We start from the raw sequence: 11,291 nt of genomic DNA, 5'->3' as shown, positions 1-11,291 counted from the left end.
CTATAACATCTATTTATAAATGTAAATGTCCATGATGGTGAACTTGTCCTGTTAAATCTATCCCATTGTTCTCTGTATTTTAAAATCAAATTGTTCAAAATTCATAAAAGTGCTGCGTTAGAGCAGTGTAATGACATTATAATATACCGGAAGCCCACTTTATTTCTTGTCAAAGTCATCGCTGTATCACTGAGTTTGTATGGAAAAGCGCTGGACTCCTTTATGGCTCTTTGCCCCAGGATCCAACCATGTCCCTATTTTTCTGTCACAACACTACAAATCATTTGGCCTATCCCCTCCATGCTTGGAAAATCAGGACTAGACTGTAAAAACCGGGATAGTTGGGGATGTTACACCCCAGTAAATCCAGTACCAGGACCTACTGTACAGTATAATACATTATATGTAGCACAGGTTCTTTTTATTCACTGTTGTAGAATCGCATGTTAACAACAAGATCAATACGCAATAAAAATACACAAGAACATATTGATTGTATTCTATAATAAAGATGATTACAGGGAGGTAGAGGACATTTTATATTACAAATACACACACATATTGCACTTAATGATTTTGTTTCATTATGTGATGTCATATGGAAATAAAAGTTACTGATGTATGTGTTTCCGTGGCTGAATTATGTTCTATGAAGCAGGGTAGGAAAGGTCGGCCAATGTGTGGGTTATATTGTTGTCTTCTTGTTGATATATAGTAATACACCCATCATTTTATCCCCAAAATGTTCATGTGCCTGAGCACACTGCATTTATTTTATAATACAGGTAATCTGAGCGATCTGAGACATCCCTCAAGTACACACTGTGCTTCCCTGCGAGTCCTCTGCTACAGCCCAGGGACAGGACTGCAGAGCATAGAATATTCCCCCCAATTCCTGTTCCCAAATCTATACATCTTCTCCCGATTCCTGTACCCAAGTGTATACTACATCTCCCGATTCCTGTACCCAAGTGTATACTACATCTCCCGATTCCTGTACCCAAGTGTATACTACATCTCCCGATTCCTGTACCCAAGTGTATACTACATCTCCCGATTCCTGTACCCAAGTGTATACTACATCTCCTGATTCCTGTACCCAAGTGTATACTACATCTCCTGATTTCTATTCCCAAATCTATACTTTCAAAAATTGAAAAATGAGTCACATCATGTTTCCCATTCTAAAACATAAATATTTTTATAAATAATATTTAGTCTTTTAAGATAGTCTTTAAGATAACGTTTTCTTTTTTCTTTTTTTCCCTTCAATTTTTAATAAACATTTACTGTGTGGGGAATATTCTATAAGAGGAGAAATGGAAATGTTTCCGTAATTAGTCATTAGGAGGATCTTTTCACTCCATATTAATATTATATTGCTATATATTTCTTATGCTAATTAATAAAAGTGGGAAGCTTACGACACAATAAAACATCACTTTTATAGAATACATGTTACATAGTTTTATTTGCATATTTATTTGTAACTGAACCCACGCTCCAAATTAAAAGAGCAAGAAACGATCCTACCTGAAGGGAATAGAGAACATCTGTAAAAAGGACCAAAACCCTCCTTTCCATCTTACATAGAGATGTTGTTCTCTAAGAACATTTTCAAATTCCTCCACTGTTATAACCCCCCCGTGTCTTACAATACAACACTACATCTCCAGACTCGTATTAAGTTACTCCAGGTGGATATAATGTTCCATATTGTGTTCTTGGCTGTCACTCTCTCTGTGTTATTACTGCAGCATCTGGAGGGTGATAAACAGATAAATGAGAGTGATAAATCCTGGGAGGACAGTCTCACCTGACGGGGGAGGGATCCCGTCTATATAGCTGATTCCATCTGTATATAAAGGACATTTTGCCACAATATTTTGTAGATTGTCCCTTGGACATGGGAAAACAAACTGCATATTTATGTTGTAGCTGCTGTAAGGATCCTTTATGAACCATAAAAGCACAACATACATGTTGTCTTGTGATGACATGTCTACTTTTTTTGCACCCAGTTTTATGGGCATGGGTTTGTATGGCACCGGGCAGGATGGGTGCAATGGTTGCATAGGGTGATGAGGAATGTGGCTGATTGGGAGTGTTTCCGTAGAGTACGGATGAAGGGCATGAACACGCCTATTAATGTGCATTCCCTAATTTACGGGAGGGTGCACAGCCTTCCAACCCCCACAAAAGGACTCCTGCTTAAGACCGGTATGAGGTCGATGGTTAGACATTCATTTGGTTGACATTTAAAAAGTCGACATTAGGTCAATAAACCAAATGTTAGGTTGACAATTTAAATGTAGACAGTATTATAGGGTTAGTTGTAGGATTCAGAATAGGGTTAGGGATATTGTTGTTGGTCATTATTGTTGACTTTCCAGCTCTATTATGGTATCGACCATATAAATGTCAATCATGTAACAGGTAAACATATGTATCGCACCCTTACATTGGGTCTCATCTTGTGCTTGAATTGGACCTTCCAGTTGCGCTGTTGCAGAGAATTGCGGTTTTAGGTGCACTTTGACCAATGTAATAAAGCGTTTCAAGGACACGTGATAACGACAGTCCTGGTGTCCCCTAACTCTCATCTTTAATATGTAAATGAATAGAGAGGGTGGTAATGAAGTGTTAGTATTTTCTTCTAAAAAGGAAAAGTGGAGATGTTGCCCATAACGACCAATCACATTCTAGCCATCATCTTGTGGAATGCACTAGATAAATGACAGCTGGACTCTGATTACTATGGGAAACATCTCCACTTTACCTTCTTAGAAGGTTTGATGAAAATATGTCTTCAGAAAACTGAGGTTATATAACTGAGTTACAGAGCAGTATTTCAGGAAAATCTTTGTTGTGATCATCTTATAAACAGCATAAAAGGTCAGTTCAGTTTTATTTAATGTGACATAAAACTATTGCATCAATGTTATGGTAAACTCAATTAATTTGTCATTTTTTAGATTAATTTTGCTGTTTTCACGGGTCACAAGTACTGTATAATAGATGAAGCAGGGATGATTATATCTGTTAGTGTGCGCCCTCTACTTGTGGCTTGAGGGATGTGCATTCTGTGCAGGAATGAAGAAGGACCTTAGCATATTTCAGATTAAATGTGTCCATAAATCTATAAGGGCAGAGGATGAGGTTATTATTACTCTCTCTTCTCCACAGTAATACAGCATTTCCTGCTGAGATGTGCTGAAGTGACCTCTTGCGTTAATAGATAGCTGCCTTTTCTGTACCTGTGAGTCCCGCAGGATCCAGGCCTTCTCAATGTATAATCTGTATTCTGAAATCACTGCAGATGTATTTACCTCACTGCAGTGTGATATACGTTAACGAGTAAAGAACAGCGTGAATTATGTTTTGTGTATTAGTTACTCTTGTATTTCAGCCATTTTATAATTGTTCCTTTAAACAAAACCACATCTGAATAAACATATTGTTAGTGCAAGTGTAACCCTGAAATTACCCTGACCCCAGTCTAATCTACACTCTGTGCTGATCTATACCTCTGTACTGACTGGTGACACTGACTAGTCTGATCTACACCTCTGTACTGACTGGTGACACTGACTGTCCTGATCTACACCTCTGTACTGACTGGTGACACTGACTGTCCTGCTCTACATCTCTGTACGGACTGGTGATGCTGACTGTCCTGATCCTGGTCTGTTCTACACCACTGTACTGACTGGTGACACTGACTGTCCTGTTCTACATCTCTGTCCTGACTGGTGACACTGACTGTCCTGATCTACACCTCTGTACTGACTGGTGACACTGACTGTCCTGCTCTACATCTCTGTACGGACTGGTGATGCTGACTGTCCTGATCCTGGTCTGATCTACATCTCTGTCCTGACTGGTGACACTGACTGTCCTGATCCTGGTCTGTTCTACACCACTGTACTGACTGGTGACACTGACTGTCCTGATCCTGGTCTGATCTACATCTCTGTCCTGACTGGTGACACTGACTGGTCTGATCTACATCTCTGTCCTGACTGGTGACACTGACTGTCCTGATCTACATCTCTGTACTGACTGGTGACACTGACTGTCCTGATCTACACCTCTGTCCTGACTGGTGACACTGATTGTCCTGTTCTACATCTCTGTCCTGACTGGTGACACTGACTGTCCTGATCCTGGTCTGTACTACATCTCTGTACTGACAGGTGACACTGACTGTCCTGATCCTGGTCTGATCTACACCTCTGTACTGACTGGTGACACTGACTGTCCTGATCTACATCTCTGTCCTGACTGGTGACACTGACTGTCCTGATCCTGGTCTGATCTACACCTCTGTACTGACTGGTGACACTGACTATCCTGATCCTGGTCTGATCTACATCTCTGTCCTGACTGGTGACACTGACTGTCCTGTTCTACATCTTTGTACTGACTGGTGACACTGACCGTCCTGATCCTGGTCTGATCTACATCTCTGTCCTGACTGGTGACACTGAATGTCCTGTTCTACATCTCTGTACTGACTGGTGACACTGACTGTCCTGTTCTACATCTCTGTACTGACAGGTGACACTGACTGTCCTGATCCTGGTCTGATCTACATCTCTGTCCTGATTGGTGACACTGACTGTCCTGTTCTACATCTCTGTACTGACTGGTGACACTGACTGTCCTGATCCTGGTCTGATCTACATCTCTGTCCTGACTGGTGACACTGACTGTCCTGTTCTACATCTCTGTACTGACTGGTGACACTGACTGTCCTGATCCTGGTCTGTACTACATCTCTGTACTGACAGGTGACACTGACTGTCCTGATCCTGGTCTGATCTACACCTCTGTACTGACAGGTGACACTGACTGTCCTGATCCTGGTCTGATCTACATCTCTGTACTGACAGGTGACACTAACTGTCCTGATCCACATCTCTGTCCTGACTGGTGACACTGGCTGTCCTGATCCTAGTCTGATCTACATCTCTGTCCTGACTGGTGACACTGACTGTCCTGTTCTACATCTCTGTACTGACTGGCGACACTGACTGTCCTGTTCTACATCTCTGTCCTGACTGGTGACACTGACTGTCCTGATCCACATCTCTGTCCTGACTGGTGACACTGACTGTCCTGATCTACATCTCTGTACTGACTGGTGACACTGACTGTCCTGATCCTAGTCTGATCTACATCTCTGTCCTGACTGGTGACACTGATTGTCCTGTTCTACATCTCTGTCCTGACTGGTGACACTGACTGTCCTGATCCTGGTCTGATCTACATCTCTGTCCTGACTGGTGACACTGACTGGTCTGATCTACATCTCTGACTGGTGACACTGACTGTCCTGATCTACATCTCTGTACTGACTGGTGACACTGACTGTCCTGTTCTACATCTCTGTACTGACTGGTGACACTGACTGTCCTGTTCTACATCTCTGTACTGACTGGTGACACTGACTGTCCTGATCCTGGCCTGATCTACACCTCTGTACTGACTGGTGACACTGACTGTCCTGATCTACATCTCTGTACTGACTGGTGACGCTGACTGTCCTGATCCTGGTCTGATCTACATCTCTGTCCTGACTGGTGACGCTGACTGTCCTGATCCTGGTCTGTTCTACACCACTGTACTGACTGGTGACACTGACTGTCCTGTTCTACATCTCTGTACTGACTGGTGACGCTGACTGTCCTGATCCTGGTCTGATCTACATCTCTGTCCTGACTGGTGACACTGACTGGTCTGATCTACATCTCTGTCCTGACTGGTGACACTGACTGTCCTGATCCTGGTCTGATCTACACCTCTGTATTGAAAGGTGAATTTGGGCTTTCTGTTTTATTAATTGTCCCCTTAGTATTTGTCAAACAACCAGCGATGTGCAAGAAATATAGACTAGTTAATGCAGCAATAAACCATTATTTAAGCAACTACATCTAAATATAGTTTTGATACTCTGAAAATAACGAATAAAAACATAGTCCAGAAAAGCTGTTCAAGTCGAGAAGACTAAACTATTATTGAATACTGTTAATTATTACAGCACAACATTGAAAATCTTTTCCTATTTTATTAAACAATAGAGTGTGTGTGTCAGTGACAGAGGGAAATGCAGTTGCTGAAGACAGTTCTTGTTGATTTGATTTCAATTCCATTTATTGCAAATATGTGAAATTGTATGATACTCTGAGAAAACAAAAGTAATCAAGAACAAGAAACCACTATTAAACAGTGACTGAATTGCAACAAAGTAACACAATTCTGTAGTTCCTCTGTTTCGTGATATGTTGTGTATTCACCTAGTGCGATGGCAGATATACATTGCAGTACGCGGTATTACTGTTGCTGTCATGGATCATTCTATTACTACTTGTACAAGTAAAGGTCATGTAAGAAGACAGACCCTCCAGAGAATGCCTGGTGATCTCCCCCAAAACAACAGCTCTCTCTAGTCTGGAGGGAAAACCTAATTCTAAGAATTATGATTGTGATGAGTTTCTGATAACTGAACTAACATTGTGTCTCGCCCAGAAATTTCTCAAAAATAAGAGGAGATGCTGGTTGTGGTTCAAAAACCTCTGCCCATTATCTGCAATCGGCAACAGTATGCAGAATACTGAAACATAAGTATAATCTCCCACACCACTAACTGAAGCCAGAGGCCTCTATTAGTGACTAGAGGAACAGCAACAAGTTATCTAGAGATACGCAGTAAGGGAGTAGAGAGACACGTTTGGTTTTATATAACCATATATACACTTTTGAAATAGTAACAAGAGAAGTGAGTTTGGACACTGACAGTCTGAGTTGTTGTAGAACTCATTTAAATTAGTAGAAAATCATCTGGAGAAGCTGAAGGAGTTTATGAAAACAAACCTTCCAGCTAAGTATCCAGAACAGTGTTTTACAGCATATTGAAATCTGATCACTAGATTTGGACAACCATGCTTGTTCCTAGGTCTAAGCATAATGTAATGTACTTGAGGCCAACAGACAGTTGTCAGTTCCAGTGGCTGCTGCAGCTGACACTGCTTCAGCTTCTCCTGCAAATGCTGCTGTTTCTGTCCCCATATACCTCATTACATAAATTATTGTAAGAAGAAGAACTGCACTGAGGCCGAGTGGCCATACACACCTCAAAAATATTATTATAACATCTGATCAGACTTATAGATATGCCCATATATCTTGCTGCGGCTACGCTTTCTCTGACTCAAGTGGTGGAAGATTATTCCAATGATAAGAGAACATGACATCAGACACAGACCCTTTGACTATTAGGAGGAAAAGAATCCCATTTGGAGCCCACTGGCTTTGGTTTACCCTCCGGGGGCCTGTCTGGCATAATTTAGCCTGGGGGGTGAGACTCGGCTCTGCGGTCTATTGGAAGCATTTTAAAGGAAAGAAATGCAGGTGGCCCACCAAGGAACTGGCCTGGGGGGCAGAGGCTCCTGTGCCTCCCAGGCTCACTTTTTTTTTTTAAAGTACTATTAGGAGAACAATTGTCTCTTGAAGTGACTTCAAAGCACTAATAGAGAACTAATAGATGTGCTGTACTGATTTATAAATCATACAATCTAGAATAGTTATTCGTACTGTGGAGATGGGTTCCTCTTCCAAGCAGTCGGTTTTGGTTGTGAACATTACTTCTTGGATTCTTGTAAGGAATCAGTGATACAATGTATGGATGGTTTCAGTAAAGGTTGATTCTGGTCTCCTATTTGCTGTTTGGAATGGGCTGCTCTGTCCTAGACTGTGGGCTGCTATTTGTTTCTTGCTCAGTTGGAAATCTAAATCAGGGTAACATAAGTGAACTCTCCATATCTGTAAACAGGCCACACAGAAGTTATGTACTGGCTGATCTCATGTCTTGTTGGATGTGTCGTCAGAGACCATCCCTCAGCTTCATCCATTATTTTATTGGTCTACAAATGTTGTCCCTCTGTGATTCTGAATGTTTGTGTAGTAATGGAGATTGGAGCCCAACAGTGCACTAAAAGGAGTGCGGAGATGTTTATTTGCATGCTGCCGATTGGTCTGCAGCAAGCTTGGCTGACTTGTGGCTCTATATGGCTGTTGTCCTACTATATACCCTGTCCACATTTATTCATCATTTTAGTCAATATGATAAACAAACAAACAAAGGAACAAAACTATCACCATTGTTCCCGTGTTTCCTAACCAGATGTCACCTAAAATACTTGTGATCAATTCCCCAGAGAGAAGTGGGGTTCAACATTGTCCTATGTGTTACAGAAATGATAATTCACTCTAGCCAGTGTTAGGAACCCCTCCAGCCGGCACAAAACAACCCGGAATCTACTCTGCCAATCAGGTGTTCACTGGAGCCCCTGATGGTGGGGACAGACTGGGCCGCAGACTGACAGAGGGTCGTGAAGTGTGTACCGGCTGGGGAGAACCCAGGCAAGCGGAGTGGAGTCCAAGCAGAGGTCAAGGACCGGCAGCAGATAGCAGATCCGATAAACAAGCCGGGGTCAGGGGTCACGAGCAGACAGGATGGTCGGTATACAAGCCAGAGGTCAAGGTCACGAGAAACACAGGCAGGGTCCAAATCCAGGCAAGGGGTCATACACGGGTAGTCAATAGGATTTCCAAGAGACAGGAACAAGACACAGAGCAGGTCAGCAGACTGGAACAGAAACTATAACCGGCAGTGAGGCTGCAGACATCACTGCCTTAAATACTAGTGGCCACCAATCAGAGCCTAGCTCTGAATCACACACAGCCCCCCTGCCCGATTAATGTATCAGGCTTTAATCAGCCCACAGGCTTGTTAAATCAAGCCACAGGAAGTTTTACCTTCTGCGCATGCGCGCCTGGCTTCCTCCGGTCGGCCAGGATCTGGAAGTGACGCCCCGGTCGTCATGGCGACGGCCGGGACGTCGGAAGAAGGTAATGAGTGTCGCGGCGGTGCCTAACAGCCAGTGTATTTAATTGTGCAAATCTATAATAACCAATCAGAAGCTTGATTGCACTCTCTAAAATACAGCTACAATCACTTGAGTGGTGGTATGTGGTGGAACTATCATGGGTAAGCCTAGCCGTGCATGCTGGGACTTTAGCTGCTCTTGCACTACAAGAGCCACCTGTTCTAGTTCAGGAAAATGTTTTCTTCCTTTGTCCCAATTTCTGGGTAAAATCCCAGCCTTCTGGTGGGGTCTTCTCATAGAACGCAGACGTTTGTGGTGTAGTTTTTCTACTGCACCCAAAGGTCCGCATAGTGTCAAAACCTCCTTTTATAAACGGATTTATTTTAATGTAAGACCAGAATAATGACTCATTTAATGCAGCCTCCGGTGAGGACAACGTTCAGTTGTGTGGCCTGGATGTGCGCACAGCACTTTCCATAATGATAAATAAATTGCATGTAATGGGATTTTACTTTACTCCGTTTAGTGGGCAAAAGAAAATATAACACATTATACAGGAGAGAGAGGGTAACAGTACAATTTATACATTCTCCTTTCTCCATTATCTGTCCTCCTGAATTTGTATTCATTTATATATTCTTAGTATTTTATTCTCCTGATTTATATATTCATTCTTCTCTCCCTCTGATTACCCTAATTCTCTTGCTGTCCCTTCCTTTACCCAACTTGTTTCCCATTGCAGTATTTAGATGTCCCTCCCTTTACCAAAGTCTTCTCTCTACCTTCTTGCTGTCTCTTACGCTGCCCTCATTGTCTCTCTCTCCTTACACTATTCAACATCGCTCCGACTCCGATCCCTACATGCGGAGGCTTGGGAATATGAATATATCTTGGTCTACTAGTGACATATCAGGGTGATGAGATATTCTGAATGGAGTTGGTCAGCCCAGTGTTCTACCAACTCTCTGCTTAGACGTACAGTACAGGGAGAGTTTATGTGACATTAATATAGAATGTAACTGGGAGCAGAGTAAGGGCCTCTGGCAGGGTCCAGGGGTGACAAGTGGGAGTGGGGGCAGACCCAGCATTGGCAGGCTCCTCTCACCAAGGGGCACCATAGAGGCGGTACCCACGATAGTTCCACCACCTACTATGGATTTAATAACATGACGCTGTGTGCACAAACCTACCACAACCCAAGAGCTTGTAGCTGTATTTTAGAGCACGTGTACATGGGATAGACTGAATGATCATTTCTGTAACACATAGGACAAAGCTGAACCCCACAATCTCTCTGTGGAATCGATCACAAGTATTGTAGGTGTCAGTGACATCTTGTTAGGAAACATTTGGGAACAACGGTGATAGTTTTGTTCCTTTGTTTGTTTTTCATATCCTGGAAATGTTGACTTACTAAGATGATGAGTAAATGTGGGGTGAGGAAGATACACTGCACAAATACCCAAACAAACATGACTGTTTACAGTGTGTGATGTCATATATACAGAATCCAGGACATAAATAGGCATCCTATAATTGTTGGTGTAAAAGTTACTATGACTCAGTCCGGGAAGCATTCTATATCCAGACTGTCCAGATGTAATATCACCAGAATTGGAGTTTCAGAGGTAGACAGTCACGTTACACGTCATTGGTAGCTGCGGTTGGCTTTGGTTGAATGAAAGATAAATTGTGGTGTAAACTGCGTCAATGTGGTGTGTTGTGGATGAGAGAACATTAGGTTCTTACCTAGAAGAGGACCCATATATCCTCTCTTGTAGCCTGCAGGAGACGTCTCCTAAGCTCTCCCCACAGAGGTATTCAGCTGGCGTAGTATGAAGAGATTTTAGTTCAACAAAAAAAGTGCAGATGTCGGTACAAGAATAATAAATATTCATTCACAATCTGGGCTGTATGTTAAACACAAGGAGCTGCCTAAATTGGCATTGAATAAATGATGTTTCTGCAAAATAAAGTCTGTTTGCTTGTTAAAATGAGTTCTGTGGATCTGACCTCTAGTTGACACCAGAAAACGATGTGGTTCCCTGAGGCCAATACACGAGTACCTGATAAAATGTATTATACATACCAGAGAAATCCGCAGCCACATTGTGAATACTAACATGGCTTCCTTGTTACATTGTTACAAATTTGTCTATAAACAACACGTTAAAAGGCCGCGCTGATACAATATGTCATTCACCTGCTTTGTTGTAAAAAAATCAATGGCTTTCCTATCGCAAGTGCGACATTTACACAACAAATTGATGCTAAATATAGATTGCAAACAGCAGTATAGGAACATTCTTCCTAAAATAAAAATACTGTTTATATGAAAAGCGTTTTCATTGGAGGAAAAGATCAGGCCAACTTGTTCCTACATTATTGATAATTTGCTCA

The sequence above is a fragment of the Mixophyes fleayi genome, chromosome 11, assembly GCF_038048845.1.
Source record: "Mixophyes fleayi isolate aMixFle1 chromosome 11, aMixFle1.hap1, whole genome shotgun sequence".
Classification (NCBI taxonomy): domain Eukaryota; kingdom Metazoa; phylum Chordata; class Amphibia; order Anura; family Limnodynastidae; genus Mixophyes; species Mixophyes fleayi.
The sequence above is the reverse complement of the archived record's forward strand: the minus strand, read 5'-3'. Positions refer to the sequence as shown.